This window comes from Silurus meridionalis, chromosome 1 (assembly GCF_014805685.1).
Source record: "Silurus meridionalis isolate SWU-2019-XX chromosome 1, ASM1480568v1, whole genome shotgun sequence".
Lineage (NCBI taxonomy): Eukaryota > Metazoa > Chordata > Actinopteri > Siluriformes > Siluridae > Silurus > Silurus meridionalis.
Genome location: NC_060884.1, coordinates 14,220,014 through 14,242,210, shown reverse-complemented (window position 1 = coordinate 14,242,210; position 22,197 = coordinate 14,220,014).

Sequence of the window (22,197 nt, the reverse complement as noted above, 5' to 3'; positions counted from 1 at the left end):
CCCAAGTTCTGCTCAGATCCAGATGAGGGTTTAGAAGTGCACACTTGTGAGTAAGTACACAATTCTAATCAACTCCACATGACAGTGGTTCAAATAGAGATATTTCTGCAGCCCCAGAAATGCTTACATCATGACCCGCTGCTCTGAGTTTCAGAAAAGGGGCATTTATTGATGAGGTATGAGGAAGGATATGGAAAGCGTAGTGGTGTGGACTTTTTTTCTTGCCACACATAAGGACAATACTGAGTACCAGCTATGGAAATGCACGACATTGGGAGTTTCATTTTTCAATAACATCAGCTGGTTTAGTAGGACTATGGTTATCGCTATTTGCTTTTTGTTACCATTATTTATTTAGCTCTGCAGTGTCAAATGTTAGTGTGTGTTTTATAGGCTGTATGAAGTTGCCTTGAGAAGGAAAACCAAGGTGATACCTGCTCTTACTTTTAAAAGTGCATGTAAGAGATTAAAGATTTTGACATCTTTAAAAAAAATAAATAAAAATAAATAAATAATTTTCTTCCAGGGAAGTTATGCATTGCTATACCAAAATCACTTTCACTTTATTGGGCACCAAGCAAGATTCAAACAGATTTTTTAATAAATTATTCATAAAAGCATTTGCAATAGAAATGTGGAAATTCATGAAAAGCGTCCTGCTCCTGAATGTATTATGAACTATTTAGACAAAAGTATTGGGACAACTGACCTTTCCAGCCATTTGTGTCACTTCCCCAAATCTGTTCCAACATAACAATGCCACTGTGCATCAAGCTCAACTAAAATATGGACTGGCCTGCTCCAGATCTCTAACTTCAACCCTATTAAACACCTTTGGGATAAATTGGAATGCTGACTACACCACACCTCTCACCCTACATCAGTACCTGACTTTACTAACATCCGTTTGGCTAAATGAGCACAAATCTCCACAACCACACTCCCAAATCTCTACTAAAGAGTAGAAGCTATTTTAACAGTAAATAGGGATTGGCATGGAACAGGATGTTTAAGAAGCACATATGAATCGTGCATATAACACATATAGTTAGGTGTCCGCAGACTGTTGTTCATGTAATGTATTGTTTGTGGATTATTGTACTTTTCATATAGGTATAAAACATGCATTTAAATGTCTTAATTTAATCATGTTTGCAGCATTTTCCCTTGTTTAATTCACATGCCACTCACCTTGAAGTGAATCAAAATTACTTTTAGTATCTGCATTTCTACCGTTCCTTTCAACATTTTAAATTTGTATTTTCAGGTCTCTGTGACAGGAACACAATTTACAGCTGATCAACATTTCCGCATTTATGATTTTTTGTTTGGTTTCTGCAATCTTTTAAACACATGCTTAATACATTTAAAGATTGATTCATGAGATCCATAGTTTTCAAATCAGCTTTGCAATACTGATTAGACCAAATGTCTAAAAAGGGGAAGCCATGCATGCTTGATTCCCCCTCTAAATAGGAAGTATATCAAGTGGTATTTGTCTTAAATTTTATATATATATATATATATATATATATATATATATATATATATATATATATATATATATATATATATATATATAGAGAGAGAGAGCGAGAGAGAGAGAGAGAGAGAGAGAGAGAGAGAGAGAGAAAATGAATTGCTATTTAATATATATTAATAACATTCACAAACCTTCATAAAATTAAAGCCAAACACCACTGTTAAATAAAATAAATAAAACAAAAGTTTTTGGATGTTCAGTTAATGAAATACAATCACATCACACCATGGTGACTCATTATTTTCATGGTACACTTCCTACTTAGAGGGGGAAACAAGCGTGAATGGCTTCCCCTTTTTAGACTTTTTTTGTCAAATCAGTGTTGCAAAGCTGATTTAAAAACATTTAATAATCTTTGTTTGCAGAAACCACCTCACCTGTAGATTGTATTCTGGATATACAGTATACAGTATATAGTATATTTTCACACACACACACACACACACACACACACACACACACACATACACGTGTGTGTGTGTGTGTGTGTGTGTGTGTGTGTGCGTGTGTGTGTTTTTCAACCTCTCCATTTATTTTTGTTGCAGTTAATATGTCAAGAGACAGGGCTTGTCATGTCACTTAGAAACAAAAAATGTCCTTACTCGCAAAGACTTGATGCCCTGACAATTCCTTGAATTTTAAATAATCATCTCTTTCAAAAAAGCTTTACTAGATCAATGAAAGTGTTTGTTTTGACACCCCTGTTTGTAATTTAGTTATTATTAGGCTTCGATTGTTTAGAGCAGTCATGAAACAATACATTTCTTGTGAATGTTTTGAATTCCTGATTTTCTTAATAAACGCATTACTGTGAGCCTAATATAATATAGCTGTGCTTTTATAGAATGTTCATCAACACATTCTGACCATTTAATAATTTGACAGGTCTGTGGTAATACTGACATTATTGACATTATCATGTTTTTAACAGGATATCCCTGTTATTTCTTTCTAGCCATACCTTGGCAAAAGATCAGAAGGAGCATGCAACATTCGAACCATCGTTGGCATGACTAATATCTTGAGTATTATAATACCGCTCTTGCCTGTTTGTTCTCACACTTCTCCCTTTTCTTGTCATCTTCATTCTCTTCTCTTTTTTTTTTCTTGCTCACTCTGTCCACTTGGGGAGAGGAAGGAGGGAGTGTTTTATTATGGCATAGTTATTGTGATGATGTTGATTTATGTGCAGGCCCTCTCTCTTTTCACTCTTTACCCCCGTTCTCATAAATCAGACGAGTATAAAAAACTTGGCACTCTGCCACTCATGCCAAAGAGACACCTTAGGGGATGAGGGGAAGCCAAAGCACCTTAAGAACTTCTTGCTTTTATATTGGAACATTTTATCATCCCTTCATTTACCATCAGCAAAAGTTGTTACATGAGTTGCAGCTTTTTCTTTGTGCGTCTTTCTAAACTCTGCATCTTTCATACAGACAATCTGTTACTGTTTACCACTTCCATATTTCACTAAAAGTCTTTGCTAAGGCCTCAGAGGCCAATAAGAGTATGAGGCCAACTGACTTTGAACACAGTTAGACCCGAGTTTTTGTGTATATTTATGTATATGTGGGTATGTCATGAATGACTTGGGGGAAAAAGAGGCTTAAAGAGAAGAAAGAGGTGAAATTATAGCCCTTGAATGTCAAAAGATTCAGCCAGAAAAACATAATCAAGTGAGACAGGCTTTTCCGTCAAACCTGGTGCCCAGATTGTGATGTGCTACACCTCTGCGACAACCACATCCAGATCCACAAGGGTATCTGGGCGTCCCAAAGCAGATCTGTTCACCATCAAGCCACGTGAGTGATGATGATATGTTCTGTCTGAGCTTCGGTTCTCTGGGCCTCTTCAACTGAATCTTTATGGTGGGCCTCAACAGTTATTATTTCTATTAACAGGCATTTTATTTTCATCCCTGATGCCAGCAATCATTCGCACAGCTGGTTTTGCTCAGACGCCGCATGTTTGCTTAAACGGTACTTTGGAAAATGCCGACTGATATTTTCCCTTCAGTGCCCCCTTTTCCTCTCATCTTCTGTCTTTTCTTCATTCCCCTTTTTCTCCTTCATTACAATGTTTGTTTAAAAATAACTGATGTCATTTATTATTCACCTTTCAGTACTACTGGCTCATTCTTAAGTACTACAGTCCGATGTGTAGTTTACTGCTTGTGCTATTTGGGCAACAGTATATACTAGCATAAATTCAGAGGACATTTTAAGCTAGGAATAAGAAACTGTGGAAATAATGGTGAAATACTGGAACTGTGAAAATAAAAATTGTGGTTACATATGTCCTGGCATTTTTTGCCACATGCTTGTCTGTAGATGTTGATCAGGTTAGTTACAAATAGATTTATATGCTCAAAACAGATGATACACCATGGAAAAAGAAAAAATAGTGCATAAAGAGGCGAGTTGGAGTCTTGTGGTCTTGAGACCACATGAACGTGGCCATGGGCTGCGTCCGATTACTGTGCATCTCATCCAATGTTGCAGGCTAACACTAGGCTGGTGCCTTGTGTTGACTTTTAATCATTAATGAACCACTGGAAGAACGTCGCTAGGTTAAGTATTTAACCATGGTTCCTCCAGGGAGTGTGAACACAGCTTTGGGAACACTTTTGCATTGTCTAATCTCTGAATCACGTGTGTGATCAGTCGAATGGAAAGCGTCACTGGCAGCATCACTGGTGACGTCAAGACCAGAAAGCTATAAAAGCACATGCAGTGAAATCGGTGCTAACATCTGAAAATGGAAGGTAGCGCTGCAGGGATGCAGGTAGTGTGGCATGGAGACGCAGTGTCTCGCTCCCTCAGGGAACCATGGTTGCATACGTTACCTGGAGATGTTCCCCTTCAAGAACTCGAGCTGCGTCAACAATGCTTTCGGAACGAGAGTCTAATAATGCCAGCCTGACCAATCCCTGCCTAGTGTGGATGTGCATAGTTAGGTCAAAGGACAAAGGGGCCAGGAGTGGCACTAAGGTCAAGGCCATAAAACCTGATAAAGGTCAGCGGGGTGAACCACCGCAGTGTTGCAGATGTCTTGAATGGAAACTCCAGAGGACAAAGCCTTAGTGGGTGCCACACAGTCAAATGAGCTCTGACCAGGCCTGCTGACCAGTTCCGCAAACCATGGCCTGCCTGGCCACCGTGGGGCCACCAGGAGGAAATGGACTCCTAAAGGGGCTGGGGTTGTTAGGGATAACCAGAGGGGACAGTGCAATGTCTCTTGAGTCGCAAACAGGTCCACCTATGTTCTGTAAAATCTCTCACTGATTTGCTCCAACACATCTGGGTGGAGTTGCCCTTGTTTCGAGAGGGTGTCTGCTCCCTCGTTTAAGTGACCTGGGATATACACTGCCCTCAAGGAGAGCAGCTTCCCCTGGCCCCACATGACGATCTAATGTGCCAGCTTGTAAAGGAGGCGAGATCACAGACCCCCCTGGTGGTTGATGTAGGAAACCACCAAAATGTTGTCCATATAGACCAACACATGGTGGCCTCTGAGGCCTCCCTCCTGGAAGGAAATGCTTCAAAGCTCAAAGCATGGCTAGCATCTCTAGGCAGTTGATATGCCACATCTGATGGGGCCTTCCCCAGAGACCTTGGGCAGAGTGGATTGCCCCTCCGAGAGAACCCTTGGGCCCTGATCCACCACTGGAGGGGTCTCATGTGGAGGAGGCCAAGTGGAACCATATTGGACGCTGCTGCCATCAGACACAGCAGTCTTTGAAACTGCATCACAGTGATTGACTGGCCTTCTCTCACTCTCTTGACGGCTGTAAGGATGGTTTTGAAATTTCAAATGAGCAGGGGACAACTGCGCCCACATAAGCGCCCACACTCTTTTTGCTGTTCAGCCTTAACCCCAGCACTTCCATGTAGGAAAGAACGACATCTCGATACTGGACCACCAGCTGCTCCAATTGAACCAATATCAACCAATCGTCAATTTAATTTAGAATACAGACGCCCCAAAGTCTCAGCGGGACCAGTGCCACATCTACACAATTTGTGAAGGTGTGGGTGAGAGCGCAAGATAGAAGGACTTGGTATTGGTAAGCTAGCTTAAAAGCAAACTTTAGGAACTTCCTGTGAGCTAATGTGATGGACACATGAAAGAATGATCATGATTTATGATTTATTGTGACAAACAGTCCTTGGACCTGATTTGTGACATGACCTGATTCATGGTCAGCATCTTGAACCTGAGTCTCAAAAGTGAGCGGTTCAGGTAAATCTAGTATAGGACGCAACCCTCCGTCATATTTGGGAACTATGACATGCCGGCTGTAGAACTTGGTCTCTTTGACTGAAGGAGGGACCACCTCAATGGCCTTCCTCCTCAAAAGAGTATCTACTTCTTGTTCCATGACCAGAGCCTGCTCAGGCCCCGCCAGGGTGGGGTACACCCCGTTGAAACGGAGCAGACGAGACCAGAACTGAATCGTATAGCCTTCTGTCTACAGCGCTATACGATGCTATACTGAAAGTGGCAAGGTTCTCCTTGAGCAGGATCCTCAGGTGGTCAGGTGGTATATCAGGATTTTTGGCCGAAACTATTCTATTGAAGATGACAGTCCTCAAACCTGTCAGCTCCCGGGGCTTTGGCCTTTGCACCTCACAATGCCCAGCATGCTGGGTTGTGGTTGAGGCTGCGCCCGCCAAACAACCCAATGAGAGCGACGTGAGACATATGGCTGGTACTGCAGCAACATTTTTTTGGCCTCCTGGAATCTATTGACGACTGCATTAACAACGTCGCCGAACAGGCTGGTCGGCACCAGAGGGGCATCCAGGAGCACAGCCCTATCCATTTGTGAGTCATATGTGCCTCTCTGTGGACACCAGGGCAGCCATGAACCAGCCAATGGCCCTAGCAGTCTCCTATATAGCCCTGAGAGCTAATTCCATAGCACAGTGAAGCTCACGGACTTCCTGACCACCCAAGATGCCTCCCACGTCTAGTTTTCATTGCAGGTTAGCTTGATAGGCCTGCATCACAGCTATGGTGCATAAGCCATAAGCCTTGTCCACCAGCGCCGAAGGGGCTTGGTGGGCAGCGCCAGAGTTTTTAGGGATGACCCAGCACCTGGGGAGAGATAGCTAACCAGTGTCTCTTTAACCTGGGGCATAGTCCTGTAAACACACTCTTTTAGTACAACTATATTAGAATATAGCAACACTTTAGGACTGAAGCGACAGACCAAATAAAGCTTAGCCCAAGACCTGGACACCTCAGTCCAGGGAAAAGGGCAAAACCCGGAGTGGGGGCAGTGACGCAGTTTGCAGAAAGTGCTCATCGAGCTTACTGGATGGGTCAGCTTTCTGCTGATTGGCTTGCAAATCTTTCTCAACCTTAGCTATGGCATAGGTCACTTCCTCTAATAGCTCCTTAAAAAGAATTTGCCGAGGGGTTGTCCCTGAGTGCTCGCAGACCTCCATCCCCCCTCCACAGATTAAAAGAGGCGGAGCTGAGCTCTCATTGCAAAGGGAAGCAGAGGAAAGGCATGCTTCTGAACCTTTCAACAGAACACTGGACCTGGCAGGTAAGGAGGGAGAAAGAGACTAGCCCATCTCCAGACCCTCTGACAGGTCAATTTGCGAAACCCAGGTCCTCAGATGCCACTTTGCCTCAGCAAAAGCGGGGCCTGAACCACGAGGAGCAGGAGCACCCTACTCAAAGAGTGCGACATGCCAGCGCAATCTACACAGTTGGCTCCCTTGAGAACTGACCTAGCATGCTCTGCTCCTAGACAAGCGCTTTTATTTTATTTTTATTGACCACTTACCATAAAGACAAACACACAGAGAGCTTTCTGAACTAACAGAAGCTAGCACCGGTTTCACTCAATGTGCTTTTATAGCTTCCTGGTCATGACATCACTCCACCGGTGATGCCATGCTTTCCAGTGGACTGATTACACACATGATTCAGAGCGTGGACAACGCAGAAGCGTTCCCAAAACATTGTTGATGGAGCTCGAGTTTCTAAAGGGGAACTATTTTAATTACGTCAACTAAGCAAATTTCCATAACATAGCATAGTTTCCCATAGCATTACATAGTAACAAAGCATGGTTTCATTATAATTATTAATGGTAAAGTTTTCTTTTTTGCATGCAAGTTAATCATTAAATTAAATTTAATTATATTGTCATATTCGAATACAGTTACAAAGACTTTGCAAGACAATGGACAAAGACAGTAAAGCAAACACAGTAGACAAGAGGCAGATAATACTGTGGGTGTATAGATAGCACAACACAATTCCAATAAATAGTAATTGTAGGTCAAAGGGAAGGGAAATATTATTACAATTCTAACTATACTTTAAGCAATAAATATTAAGTAATTTGTGATACAGCTATATAGTGTATATGGCAAATTGTTTATATATGGACAAAAAAAATATGGATTAAAGTTTGTGAAAACCAGACCCAAAGATTTGTATGTGCTTTTTAAACATCCTACTTCAGAGTTAGTCTTTATTTGCTGTTATAATAACCTTCTGGTAAGATGTTCCACTGAAATGTGTGCCCAATCAACCACAAGGGCATAAGAAAAATAAGGTACTGATGTATAGTGCAGTCAGAAGTACAATTAATCCCAAAGGTGTTCAATAGAATTGTGGTGAGAGCTCTACAGCAGGCCAATTAAGACTTTGACTCCAACCCATGCAAACAATATCTTTAAGAAGCTCACTTTGTACACAGGGTCATCGTCATGCTTGAACGGGTTGGGTTTCCATGTTTAAGTGAAGGGAAATTGTTATGTGCCTACAAAATTGTTGTAAGAACTTGTACCACATATTGTCATTAAGACTAATGTACATTACATTAAAGAGCTTGTAAACTAAGGTAAATTGTTAATGCGAATGGGATCTTACACAGATTAAGTGTAAAAATACGCAGCATAAGTGTAATAATTGTAGTAGCTTTCAGCTTTGGACAGAGTACAACATGGACTTTCTGATTAATCTGCAGCTAATTACACAGTAATCTGTGAAGCAGTGAGTATTCTGAAACTTTTCTATCATAAACTGCATCGACCCTTTTTAGGACTCACAATCAGCAGTAGTTATTACTCCTAGTGTTTATCAATAAGCCCTCAATCCCCATGAACCTGTTGCCTTTTATCAGTTGTCCTTTCCCTTTCCGGACTACTACAAAGGCAGTTGTTAACAATTGTTGTCACAATTTGGCCCTTGTAAAAGCCACTCAGATTTGTACTTTTATACATTTTTCCTTTTTCCAACAAATCAACTTCAATAATTGAGTATCAGTTGTTGCCTACTATATCTCACACTTTGACAGTTGCCACACGATATTCAATATAATTTACTTCATCTTCCAATGTAAGGTTTGATTATTATAAGTTATTAGAAACAAAGATATAATAAGAAATCTTTTTAGTAATCATCTCAAACCAGCTTAACAACTAATGTTACTTTAAACTTTCATATATTGGCAAATATAAAATTACATAATGCCTTATGTGGTCAAAAAAAAAAATTCAAAATATCTATACATTTTCATTTCAGTGAAATAAGAACAGTTCTTTATAGCACGCGTCTCCAACTGTTGTACAAGTACCGGTTTTGTTTTGAAAATATTCTCACGGACTGGCTGGTGAGGTGTGTGTGTGTGTGTGTGTGTGTGTGTGTGTGTGTGTGTGTGTGTGTGTGAATGTGAATTTATAAGACCCAACACACACACACACACACACACACATACTTTCTGAGTTTCTTTTCTAAGTAAAGAATGTCATGGATATTTTATATTTATTTATTTGTTTTTTATACAAATTGTCAAACAGAAATACAAGCATCATTAAGTGCGTGTTAATAAAATTTGCCACGGTCCATGGATATTTGCTCTTTCTTTCTGTGGCAGCAAAAATAAAATTAAAATAAAAAAGGTAATTAAATAAAATTAATTATTTAGACATTATTTTACACTTTAGGTTTTTTGTGAAAAATTAAAGCCAGTGAAATTGCCTGTGTTAACAAAACCTGTGTAACATCAGGTAACTGATTTTAATTAACATGTTAGATACATAAAATAAATAATATAACCAACTCCTTCAGTAACATTTATTCACACAGCCAACATTTTCCTCCGAATTGTGTTTCTTTATATTGGCTGAGGGACACCAAGGCAATTTTTTCTCCATTCCTGAATTCTCCTATAATTTCAGTTTAGTTTCACCAGCGCACACCTTTAAAGAGTGACAGAGAGAGTCTGCATGAGGGAGAAAGCAAGAGAATCGATGATGGAGCTCATGTTTCTCAGTCTCAGATCGGATTAGCAGAGACTTTAAAGAGCACAGGGTGAGAGTAAAGAGCAAGATCAGAGGAGGTGCAGGCACATCTGACCTTTCTGTCTATATTTCTTCTCTCTCTCTCTCTCTCTCTCTCTCTCTCTCTCTCTCTCTCTCTCTCTCTCTCTCTCTCTCTCTCACACTCTCATCCACCATCCCACTTTTTCTTTTTCTTATAACCCCCACCACTCACCCACCCACACACACACACACACACACACACACACACACACACACACCCGCACACAGCTCACTTCCTTTCAAATGCCTTCCTTTTCAGACTTTCTCATATTATCTCATTTTAAATCAGAATTCCATTTATGCTTCACTAAAAAAAGAAAGTATGAATCTTTCAGTGAGGCGTGCAGACAGGACTGGGCCAGAGCTTCAGAGCTTTATGACTCCCTGTTGCCCTATCAGTCCAGGCTGAGTCACTCTCCCAAATTTCCTCTCTGCTCTCCTCGGCTCCCCTCTCTAATCATCTACTTGATGTTGCTCCCATTACCTACAAATCTAGAACAAAGCTGGGAGAGATAAGCAGTGAGTGTGTTTTAATGGGTAGTGGATTTCAAAAGGTGTTCTGAGGTTAAGTTTAAATGAACAGCTGACTGAACACTTGCCATAACACCAATTAAAATGTCACATTTTAACTGTCCTCCAATGTGCAGACCTTACAAAAGCAGCATTATCACCTCTATCTTCTACAGTAATACAGTCCTTGAGCAATACACTCTGTTAGTAAACCCAGAGCTATGCTGCTAATCAACTTAATCACCAAAGTTTTTACTTAATTGTCCTATTCCTAGTTCCCACCAATAACCGTATATTAGTAAGTTAAACATTTGGACCTTAAGGCCATTTTAACTTGTCTCGTAATTAAGTTAGCCACTCCAAAAATACGGCAGACGTGTGAATTATTGATAAGGTATCAAATTCCTGCTGAGTTTGGGAATTATCAATAATGGAAAGAGTCCATCTGGTGTCATGGAATGGATGTTAGGTTCCCATCCCAACCCCCAATTCTCACTTTCTCATACGCACACACACACACACACACACACACACACACACACACACACACACACACACACACATTTCTATATAAATGGACACTGCACAGGCATATCATACTTCAGAATAGCAATTTTAATTCCATGGATATTAAAGAAGAGACTGTATTTCTCAGGGTATGTTTGAGAACACAAAGCAGCATAAAACCTTCTTGGATCTTCCATTAAATTATTAATGAGGCTAATTAATACTTAGCTTACACCTTAGTCTAAACCAAATTTGACATACATTTGCTGTGTTTTATATATATATATATATATATATATATATATATATATATATATATATATATATATATATATATATATATATATATATAGCTGCAGTTTGTTTTCTTCTCTTTTAGTTATTGTGACAAATATAGCACACACACACACACACACACACACACACACACACACACACACACACAGAGTGAGAAAAAGAGAAAAACAGTGTGAGAGAAAGAGAGAGATATGGGGCTATAGAAAAAATTATTTTTGTAAAAAAAAATGATAAGGTTATATTCAGGTGTAAAAGAACTCAAAGTTTTTAGGCAAAATTCAAGCACTTATGGAAATAAATTCTCTGGTCAAAGTTGAAAAACATCTTCAGCTTCTTTGCTCAAGCTAAAGTGCAAAACTGTAAACTCTTACATGTCTACAAGAATGTGATAAAACAAGGAATTAGCCCTGTAATGTGTAATGTTACCTTGTGAAAATGTGTGAACGTTTCATGTGAAGTGTCTAAACCGCACTCAGTAAAATTCACCCATGAATCACGTTCCCATGTGGAGTTCATGTGACCGATCTGTAATGGACTTCTCACCTTCGCTTATCTGATTGTATAACAAAACACAGATGTAATATTTGAGTGCCAGGATTAGTACTCAGAATTGTGAAATTGTTTAAGAATAAAACTCTATGTATTCAAACTCTAGATATTTATTTTTTAAAACTCCAACATGTCATTTTTGATGTATTTAATTCATATGGTTGCATCAATGTTAACAATAAATAAAACAATAACTCACACAGACTTGCTTTGAGGTTACGCAGGGTACAGCAGTAGGTTTTGCAGCCTTGTTCTGATTATATGTGGTTTTTAGTAGTGTTCCAATGTCTGTTCTTCTCCCCCACAGACAGAGCCATAAACACACTCAACACACAACGACACATAACCAATAAAGTCACTTCATGACTGCTCAGCTGCAAAGACATATGCACTGTAAAAGCTCAAAGGGTGAAAAACAAGAAGATAAAGGCCAGAATGTTGGTAGAATAAGACATATAGACCTGCTGTGTCTTACATATGGTAGATATTCATATTGTACTGTATATTTCTGACATTGTCCATACGAATCTCTGTCAAGCCTGTGCATTAACCAGATCACCTAATGCATTTCGTTTTAGTGCTTAATCTCCTACACAGTGCTAGCCGCGATTGTGTTTTGATATGCCGTTTTTATTGTTAAACAAACTGTCCATGTACATAGAGCATGTGTGTCTTTTTAATGACAATAATAACCCTGCATTGTCACCCAGGAGCTCCTTGGAAATGTTATAATCATAAAAAAGAGCAGTTTCTTGCAGACGGTTTGTTCAGCATTAAAGTCGTACATATGATAACCAGCTGCCGCAGCTCAGCAAGACCATAAAGGACAAATCTCAAGACATGGCTTCAGCCGGAGACACCTTAAACACACTAAGACAGTGAAAGAGAGGCATTTTTTTGAAGAGCAGTAAACTGCAGGTGAGCATAGAAAAAGGGTGGGGGCAAAGTACCAAAGAGTGCACAGGTTCTCATGGGTTTTTTTTTTTTTTTGCCTCTATGTGCTGGGAGGAGTTTTCACATAGGTTTGAGTGACAAGACAATACTGGAGAGAGAAAGGAAGAACGACAGAAAGAAAGATAGAGAGAGGTCGGAGAAATGCACAGCCCAGAGCCAGATGGCGAATGGAGAGAGAAAAGAATCTTTTTTTTTCCCCTCTCACACCTACTTTTCCTTCTCTTGTCACCTGGGGCTACAAAAAGCTCAAGCCTCAATTACCTGCCCTACCCTCTTCTCTCTTTGCAATAAGAAAAGAAAATTGAATTAGCAGTATCCCTCGTTCTCTCTCTCTCTCTCTCTCTCTCTCTCTCTCTCTCTCTCTCTCTCTCTCTCTCTCTCTCTCTCTCTGGCTCTAAAATCACCAAAGGGACACTTACTGCTTCTCCATAAACAGTTGGCATACCTGTCCTCTTAAATAATCAATAGCAATACATTAAGCAAATGATCCCATTATGCTCCCTGCACACTTCCCACCAAACCCCAGAGCCAAAATCTATATGAGCATATGTACCTCAGTCTGGATATTGATGAGAACATGTCACTCTTTAACAGACATCGATAAAAGACCATTTACAGTATACCATAATTCTCTTGAAACCCTGATTCTGATTATTTTTTCATTTTCTGAAAGTAGGTTCATTTATGGTAACATTCTTTTTGGTAGCATTCAGTCATTTACACGATGACACGTTTTCTGTGAGTATGATATGATTCAGTTTCCTTTCTTTATGTTTTCCGGCATGGGAAAGTCTTCAGGAAAGAGTACTTTACCATCTTTTCTGTAACATGACAAGCTGCTTTTTGTTTTATTAAATTCAACAGAAAAATGTCTGAGGAGGAAATGACTAGGCATTTTTTGCTTCAATTATGTAAGTGGAACCAGGAATTAAGAACTCTCTGAAACATTCCATAAACATTTTCAAGTGGTATAAGAGGAATAAAACTCTTCAGAACTTGTTAGTGGAAAATAATGAATGTAATTGTAATGTTTTGCATGGAGATGAATCACATCACTCCAGTGCTTACTTTTCTACTACGCGACATCCTGTTTTTTCCCTGACATCAAAATCTCAAAATCAGGAAAATCACAATATGTCAATTTCATTGTGTTTAATGAAGCTAAATATGCAGGCTATGCAGGCTAACAAAATATTTTTTACTTCGTATCTAGAAAATGGTACCAGTAGACTATAACCTATAGATCAGTATGTTTAATACTTGAGCATATTAAAAATTACATTTCTAGAAATGTAAAAGCAACACATTTACTTTGACTGGAGAAACATTCAAACAGGGTATTTGTAATTTTAATGTACTTTCTACCACTGTATGTACGTATGTATGTATGTATGTATGTATGTATGTATGTATGTATACAGTATAGAGTATGTATGTATCCTAAACGCCCATGTCAATTACCTGTTCTTTTTCTCCAGAAAACTTCATGGACTTCATTTGCCCAATAAAGGCTGTTTATTTTTTCTTTTCCTCCACCCAGACATAACAGCACACTGTAATATTACAGTATAAATTTAATCGAAAACCCAATCCAGAAAAACAAGCTTTTTTAATTGTTTGTAGAAGAGATCAGTCAGAGGACCTCTGCCTGAGTGACCTCCCGACCACAGCCCAGTACTAAGGAAACAAAGCGGAGCCATCCATTTTGTTTCCAATGAGTGCATGTGTGCATCTGTTTTGAAGCCTTTGCGGACACTGCAAAGAAAAAAAGCAGCTTTCTCCACACTGAGCACACTGCAGTGGGCAAGTTTCAGAAGAAGCACTGTGTTTTTCTAATAAACTGACTGCGATATTAAAGGAGAGTTTTTTATGATGGTTAAGTATTTGAATGTGCTTATTTTTTCTGATCTATGTGACCAAGATATTTTTTGTCACCTATGACCCTTGTACGATGTGACCCCTTCAGAAAGGATGAAAGTTTAATTTTCTCTCTCTCTCTCCCTCTCTCTCTCTCTCTCTCTCTCTCTCTCTCTCTCTCTCACATTGTTTTTCTCTCTTTCTCCCTCTCTCTCTGTCTTTCCTTTTCTACCACCCTTGGCGTGTCAAATCTGGTTCGTATTGTAAGACAGCGGGGGTCTTGAATCTTTCTAAACCATGGACATGGTTCCTCTTCAGTAAAACAAGAGATGATCGTAGAACATCAGTTCTAAAGAAGCATAGTATAAGAAAAAAACTATACATAACATGGAGAAAAAAAGTTGTTCTCTGATAAATGCCATACACTGGAAAGAAATTACATAATAAATGATAGTAATAAATGATACAGTCAGTTCCAAGAACTAATTACAAAATATATATAATGACTTTTCATTCGTAAAACATTTCTTAGTTTTTATTTGCCATTATAATTATTAGGTTTTAAATTCCAATATTTTAGCATAAAACCTAATTTTCCACATTGGTGGACAATAACTTAAATAATCACAATATTTCATTTGGGGTAAATCTTACTTGACTACATTTTAATGCTTGATATCTTATATTTTACTCAACTGCAGTTAAAAAAAAAACAACCATTTTCCTTGCTACTTTAAAGGGAATAAATAAATTGCATTAAATAATAGCCTGTCGCAAGACCACAACCTTAACCCCACACTTCTCACAAGGGGTTTAACAGGGTAATGATACTCTTACTGTGTGCCTGTAACAATAGAAAGCCCTCTTCGTAAAAAGGTTTGATGCGCAGAAAAATGGAATGTTGAACTGCATAATGCGTTTTCATAGATCTGTACTTTTATTGTCTGAAACTTAAATACACCCGAAAGCAAGCGCTTTTTTACTCTTAATTGAGTAGAAATGTAAAAGGTGTACTATTACTTTTACTGCAGTAATATATAAGCAGGGGATTTTTACTTTTACATGTATTTCATCCTCCACTGTTGAATACATCATGTTTTGGATTTTGATAACCTGAGGTTTATGAGGTCCTCATGAGTCCCTAAATTACAGCTCATGGTAATTTCTTTTACTATATAAAAAGTTTTTTGTCAAATAAAATGTGTCCTTTTTTCCAATTTCAAAGTAAGTTACAGCGGTTCTACAGCATCAAGGGCAAATTTTTTCACATTTTCTTATAGTAATAGGATCAAAATAGGTTATAGGCAGAAAACCTTAATTTTGGTTTCAGCCTGCCAGGCATTTGTCATATTGTCAAAGTACAGAGTAGTTTTCCAAATACAGTAATTATTAACTCTTTCTTTCTTTCTTTCTTTCTTTCTTTCTTTCTTTCTTTCTTTCTTTCTTTCTTTCTTTCTGAAAACATGTTTGGATGAACTGCATGTTCATTCTCAACATATCCACGTCAGATGAAATACGAGCTAGTAAGCATGAGTAACCGTATTCACTTGTTTCACCATTGCCTATAATCTTTTGTAAATGATTTTCCATTTCCGTAAAGTTTAGGGGGTGTAGAAGAATGTCTTCAATCCAGTTCTAAAAATCATCCCTCTCTCTCTCTCAGGTTTCAGCAGCCTGTTTGTGCTTTTGTTGGGCTGCTTACTGTTGTTTTGGAGTTCTCACATGGAGATGCACTAATACATTGTCTCCCAAACAATGCTTTACCTCCCCAGGTCATTTAAAGCACCACTTTTCTCACTGCCCCTCCTTGCTTTAGCGATCTTATGGACACAAAGGCCGAACCAAAAGTCCGTGGTATATAGCACCGGCTCTGTTTTTCCACTCACAGCATCGCCTTTGCCGGAAGCGGTGTTGAGAATCCCATATCTTGCACCAAAATGTTCCATGAATTATCATAAAAGGATGCAGCAGGTCACACATGTGAAAACAGTGTGTCTTGATTCAGGAGTGCCTCTTTCACATATACTTACTCACACACACACAAACACACACACACACACACACACACACACACACACACACAAGCACGCAGACTTTGACAGGAACCAAGAGTCCAATATATCATAAGAGTGTGATGGTGACCACACGCTGAGACTATTATCAAAGTAAACACACCGCAGTGCTTCATTGCTCCATAGAGACAGTAGAAAAAGTGTGTTGACATGGCAGACATTTAAAGTACAAAATAAGATAGACTCTGTATGTGAACCTCGGGGTCAGGTGCATTTGTGATTGCCGTGGGAACAAAGAAAAGGCGTGTGAACATAACTCTCTCACCTCTGGGCTTGAAACTTACTCTCTTTCTCTCTCTTTCTCTCTCACACACACACACACACACACACACACGCACACACACACACACACACACACACACACACACAAACACACACACACACAAACACACACGCACACACACACAAACGCACCTTAATACTCTCATAAGCCCCTGTTCATTATAAAGTGCTCAGACCCCGCGTGTGCCCTTAACTTTATTGGAAATCATTTGTGGCCTATTAATCTTAACAGGACAGAACAACTGTCAATCACATACAACTGACTTCAGTGCTATCATAATCATTCCTATCAAGTGAACAGTTTGGGTGTGTAGGCGTACGAAACTGTAAGTTATGACTAAAAAAAACTCAGTCACATAGGAAGTACTTCACACCATAACAAGTCATTATTAAAGAAAAGCTCATGGGAAAATCAGACAGCACCGTCTCAAATACCTGCCTCCAGGTCAAAGCTGAACCCGCCGTTTCCGACAGCACATAGTTGGAAATGTTCAAAAACACACGATTGTTTATTAAGTGTGGGAATGGGAAGCTGAATGTCAATCAAGCACCTAAAAAGAGGGTTAATATGTGAAACATGGTTTTAATGCAGATTAACATGGCACTAAGCAACTGGGACTGGCAAGAAGGTACGTGTTTAATGCTAGCAATATAAAACAACAACAACAACATTTTATTATTAGATTAATTACGATGGGAAGCTTTTCTAAAACAGCAACAGAAAAAAACAAGTGAATAAATTAATTTTCCTTTTAATTTTATTATTTCTTTCACAATCATTAAATAAAATTGCTAGTCAGTTTGATGCAAACAATTCCTGACCTACATTCCTGGACCCATATGGACCCAAAATGACAACAGTTTAAGCTTTTGATAGTCTTAACAAATAATCATTGAATAACCATCGGCAGAAAAGTTGCAAGAATTAAATATTGTAGATAATTTCCTGTTCTTTTAATGCTGGTTAAATTTATCAGCTTGTTATCAGGCCCTTAATAAGCTGCATTAGGTGTGTCCAAAATAATGATAAAACTTTTGAGAATAAATAATATAATTTTGAAAGATTTTGTACACCCATTTTGCGTACAATGAATAATATATAAGTTACATTTTCCTATTTATAGCTTTACCCCAGAAAAGGTTACTGCAGCAAAAGTAAACAAGCAAATGCTGACTCAGGCGTTATTTTGTTTCATTGCTACTCATCTGTTTTTACAAAAGTACTAAATATATTTCCATAATGGCCTTGCTATTTGTTTATTAACCTGTTTGTTTGTTTGTTTTGTTTGTTAAATTGTTTGTTTGTTTGTTTGTTTGTGTTGGTGTACATGAGGGTACATGAAAACTGACTAAATACAAAAATTTTGCCAGTCACTACCCAGAGTGAGGCGTCTTAAAGGACCTGATGGTGATGTTTATAGTAAGGTGAGCTATGACCATGCAGGGTCAGCCTGTACTCCTGAGAAGTCCCTTATATTTGAGGTTTATGGTCTGCAACATCTGTTGTAATTTCTGTCAAATTGAACTTTTATTACCTGATCATTAAAGGCTTGGCAATGGAAAAAACAGATGTCTGCGGTGTTCTTACCACTACTATGTTTTTTATGGCATGGGTGAAAATTGAACCAAAGGGAGCCCCCTGTGTTATAAAATTAAGGCGGAAATCATTTCCACATTCCTAAGACAAGGGGAGCAGTATTGCTGTGCCCAGTAAGAGGTGGAGGACTGAATGTGTGAGGGGTTAAAGGGGAAGGCCTGCCCACTGAACTGCTGAAAAAGCCACCAGAGACAGAGAAATATATAGATAGGAAACTGAGATAGATTATTGCTACAGAAGAATGACCTGCTGTGAAGAGTTTCAGTGTGTTTGTCGGCACTGCCTGGTTCAGTGTTGCTCGGACTTTATTAGCTTTGTTTATAATTTGGAACATGACCACAAACCAAAAACACAACAGCAGAAACAAAATCACAACAACATTACCTCAAAAATAGGCACAGTCCTTTCCACACATCATATGCTTGTTGCTGATTGGATACAGCGCTCATCATTTGGCGAGACCACAGAAAATTGAGGCTGGAGAAAGTTTAGAACAGGGGTCACCAACGTGGTGCCCGCAGGCACCAGATAGCCCGCAAGGACCACATGAGTAGCCCGCGGGCCTTTTCTAAAAATAGCTGTTTTCTACTTTGTTAAATCATTGTTGATGATTATTATGAGAAATCATTAACATGATCAGTGTCTTCACATAGATGAATATCATTAATTATTAATAATAACATATAATAAAAGGTAAATTGAGAAAATGTGTTATTTCAGATCAAACTAAAAACTGTGTATCAAACTAGTAGGCCTTCACATTAATCGGTACCCAAGAAGTAGCTTTTAGTTTCAAAAAGGTTGGTGACCCCTGGTTTAGAATAACAATAGAAATTATAGTCCAAAATCTACACCGATTTCATTCATGTTTACTTTTAGTAAGAACATTTATAGGACGTTATTATAGATATGCTGTCAAATTTGTATGCCATTAATATGAATATGTAAACATTAAAAATATTTCTTCTAGTCACACTCCATGTCCACTTATCAATAAAAGGATGTTCAGTGAGGACCTAACCTCTTCCACAATAATTCTGATATATTTTTAAATGTTTGTTTTTGTGCATGAGGTTCAGCTGTTGTACTTTTTAATTTTGTTGTTTTGCATCTTCATATTTCCTCTTGGGTTTCTCACTTTTTATGTTTTCACTTTCATAATATGTTTTGCCCTTACATGTCTGTACTGGGTCTAGAGGAACAAATCAAGGGTCACATAAATGGTTGAAATGTAGTAGTTAGTATAAAAGTAATCCAAATAAGCCTACAAGTATGCAAAAAAGGTATATCTAAAAATAAATAAATAAATAAATCATATTAAGTGCAATCTCTCAGTATAGGTTAACTACATAACATATTTTATTAAAGATTCAGAAATAACATAAGCTAGCGATTGCACAGGTATTACAGGTATCAGTTAATTCTTTTAATATTTTGGCTGTTGACTATCATTTTTGAGATTTCATGATTTTGAGATGCAGACACTTTTTGAATACTGATTTGCATAACAGAAACTTATAACCTGTTGACAAGACAATTAATTACAAATGTCTAGCTCTGGTATCTGTGTAATAGCTTGTTTGTGCAACTTACAAAGAGGAAGACAATGGCTGCTTTTATTTTCCTCATAGTTCAAAAACCAGCCAGAGGTCTTAGCGTGATTACTCATAAATGAACAAATTCATGTCTGGGTCATGTTGCTTAACTGCAAGCACAGGTATGCTTACGGCATTCTTCCTTATGCCATCCATGAACTTGATTTGACATTCAGATTTTATGGAAGGGAAAACACTGGAGTCCATTCACCATAATTCTATGAAAGTAAAACAGGGAAATGATACCTAAAATTAGACAGGTGGAAGTTGAAGCATTAAAGCATTGTAGTGCAGTACATGAAACAGTACTAGTCAAAAGTTTTCACAGACTTTCTCCTTCAGGTCTTTCTTTTTTATTATTATTTTAAACATTGCACAATAATACTGGATACATCCAAACTATGAAAAGACACATATGGAACTAAATAGTAAGCAAAAAGTGTTAAACAATTTTGAAAATGTTTTATTTTTTAGATTGTTCAAAGTAACTTTGATGACAGATCACAAAACTCATGGCATTTGCTTTCTTCTTTTATAGTTTTTGCCTGTGCTTTAGCTAGGAATGTCAATTAATTAAAATATTTAATCGTGATTAATCACATAATTGTCATGAGTCAACTCTTGATTAATCTCAACTTATTCACACATTTGTATCTGTTCAAAATGTACCTGAAATTAATACTCTTCAAGTTTTTAATACTCTAATCAACATGAGCATGGACAAATATAACTTTATGCAAATGTATGTTTATTATTAGTGAAACCAAATTTAACATAGATTATGAAGACAAAATATTCTTGTAAATGTTCTAAAGTAATTATGGTGTTTAAATTACATAAATCATCAGGACACCAAACAGAACTTTTGCGACGGTTTTAATTGCCAGATGTGTGCTTCGTGGCAGATTTTGGTTCATGATTTGAGACTTGGCAAATGTGTAGTAATTAGAAATTATCTTGCGGTGGAGTTTTTTTTTTGTATATCTGAGTGAAGGAAGGACTGAATAAATGTGTGTTGCATTTAAGGTTTTAATTTCGCCGCTTTTTTATTTAGTTATTTATTTTTTAATAAAAACCGTTAAACAGAATTGAGAGCTGCATTAATTGTGCGTTAATAAAATTAGTGCCATGAAAATGAATTTGCGTTAAAGCGACAGTCTTAGCTTTAGACCATCAGGTGCAGAGGAAGAGTGAGTACAGAGTCAAAAGCAAAAGCCCTATTAGTGCTAATACAACTACTGTACAAATCCATATTAGGGCAGAAACACTCTGTTAAGTAAATTTAAATAAATAGAAAATAAGTCCGTTTTAACTTTAATAAATAAATCCAGCCAATCAAAAAAAAAAAAAAAAAACTCAAGAACTTTAAATGCTTTAAAAGTATCAAAACCATCATACACTATGATAAAACAGGGACTTGTGAGCATTGTCACATTAAAGGAAGACTAAGAGCTACCTCTGCTGCAGAGGATAAGTTTATTAGAATTATCAACCTCAAAAATGTATATAAATATTTTTAGGGGTTCAGGTGGAAAACCTTTTTAAACATCAACTGTTTAGAGGAGACTGTGTGAGTCAGGCCTTCTTGGTCAAATTGTGGCAAAAAAATCATTACTTCAGAACAACAAGCAGGAGTGACTTGCTTGGGCCAGGAAGCACAAGAAATTGACATTAGATCAGTGGAAATCAGTTTTTGTTTGAGATTTCCAAAGGTTTGAAGGTTTTGTTTGAGAAGTCCAAATTTGAGATTTTTGGTTCTACTACCATGTCTTTGTTAGATGTACATAGGGTGATCGGACTGTTTCTGAATGTGTGGTTTGCACTGTGAAGCATGGAGGAGGAAGTGTAATGGTTTGTGTGTGCTTTGCTGGTGACACTGATGGTGAACCATGTTGAAACCATGAAGGTGACTGTAATTAACATGATACAATCTCTCAAGAGAACAATTGCTATGAACAGTTTTTCACTCAGTTGACCATTACATAACAGTTGATTAGCTCATCAAGATAACACTATAATGAATGAATACCAAGTGTCACCCAGATGAGGAAGGGTTCCTGTTTAAGTCTGGTCTCTTTTAAGG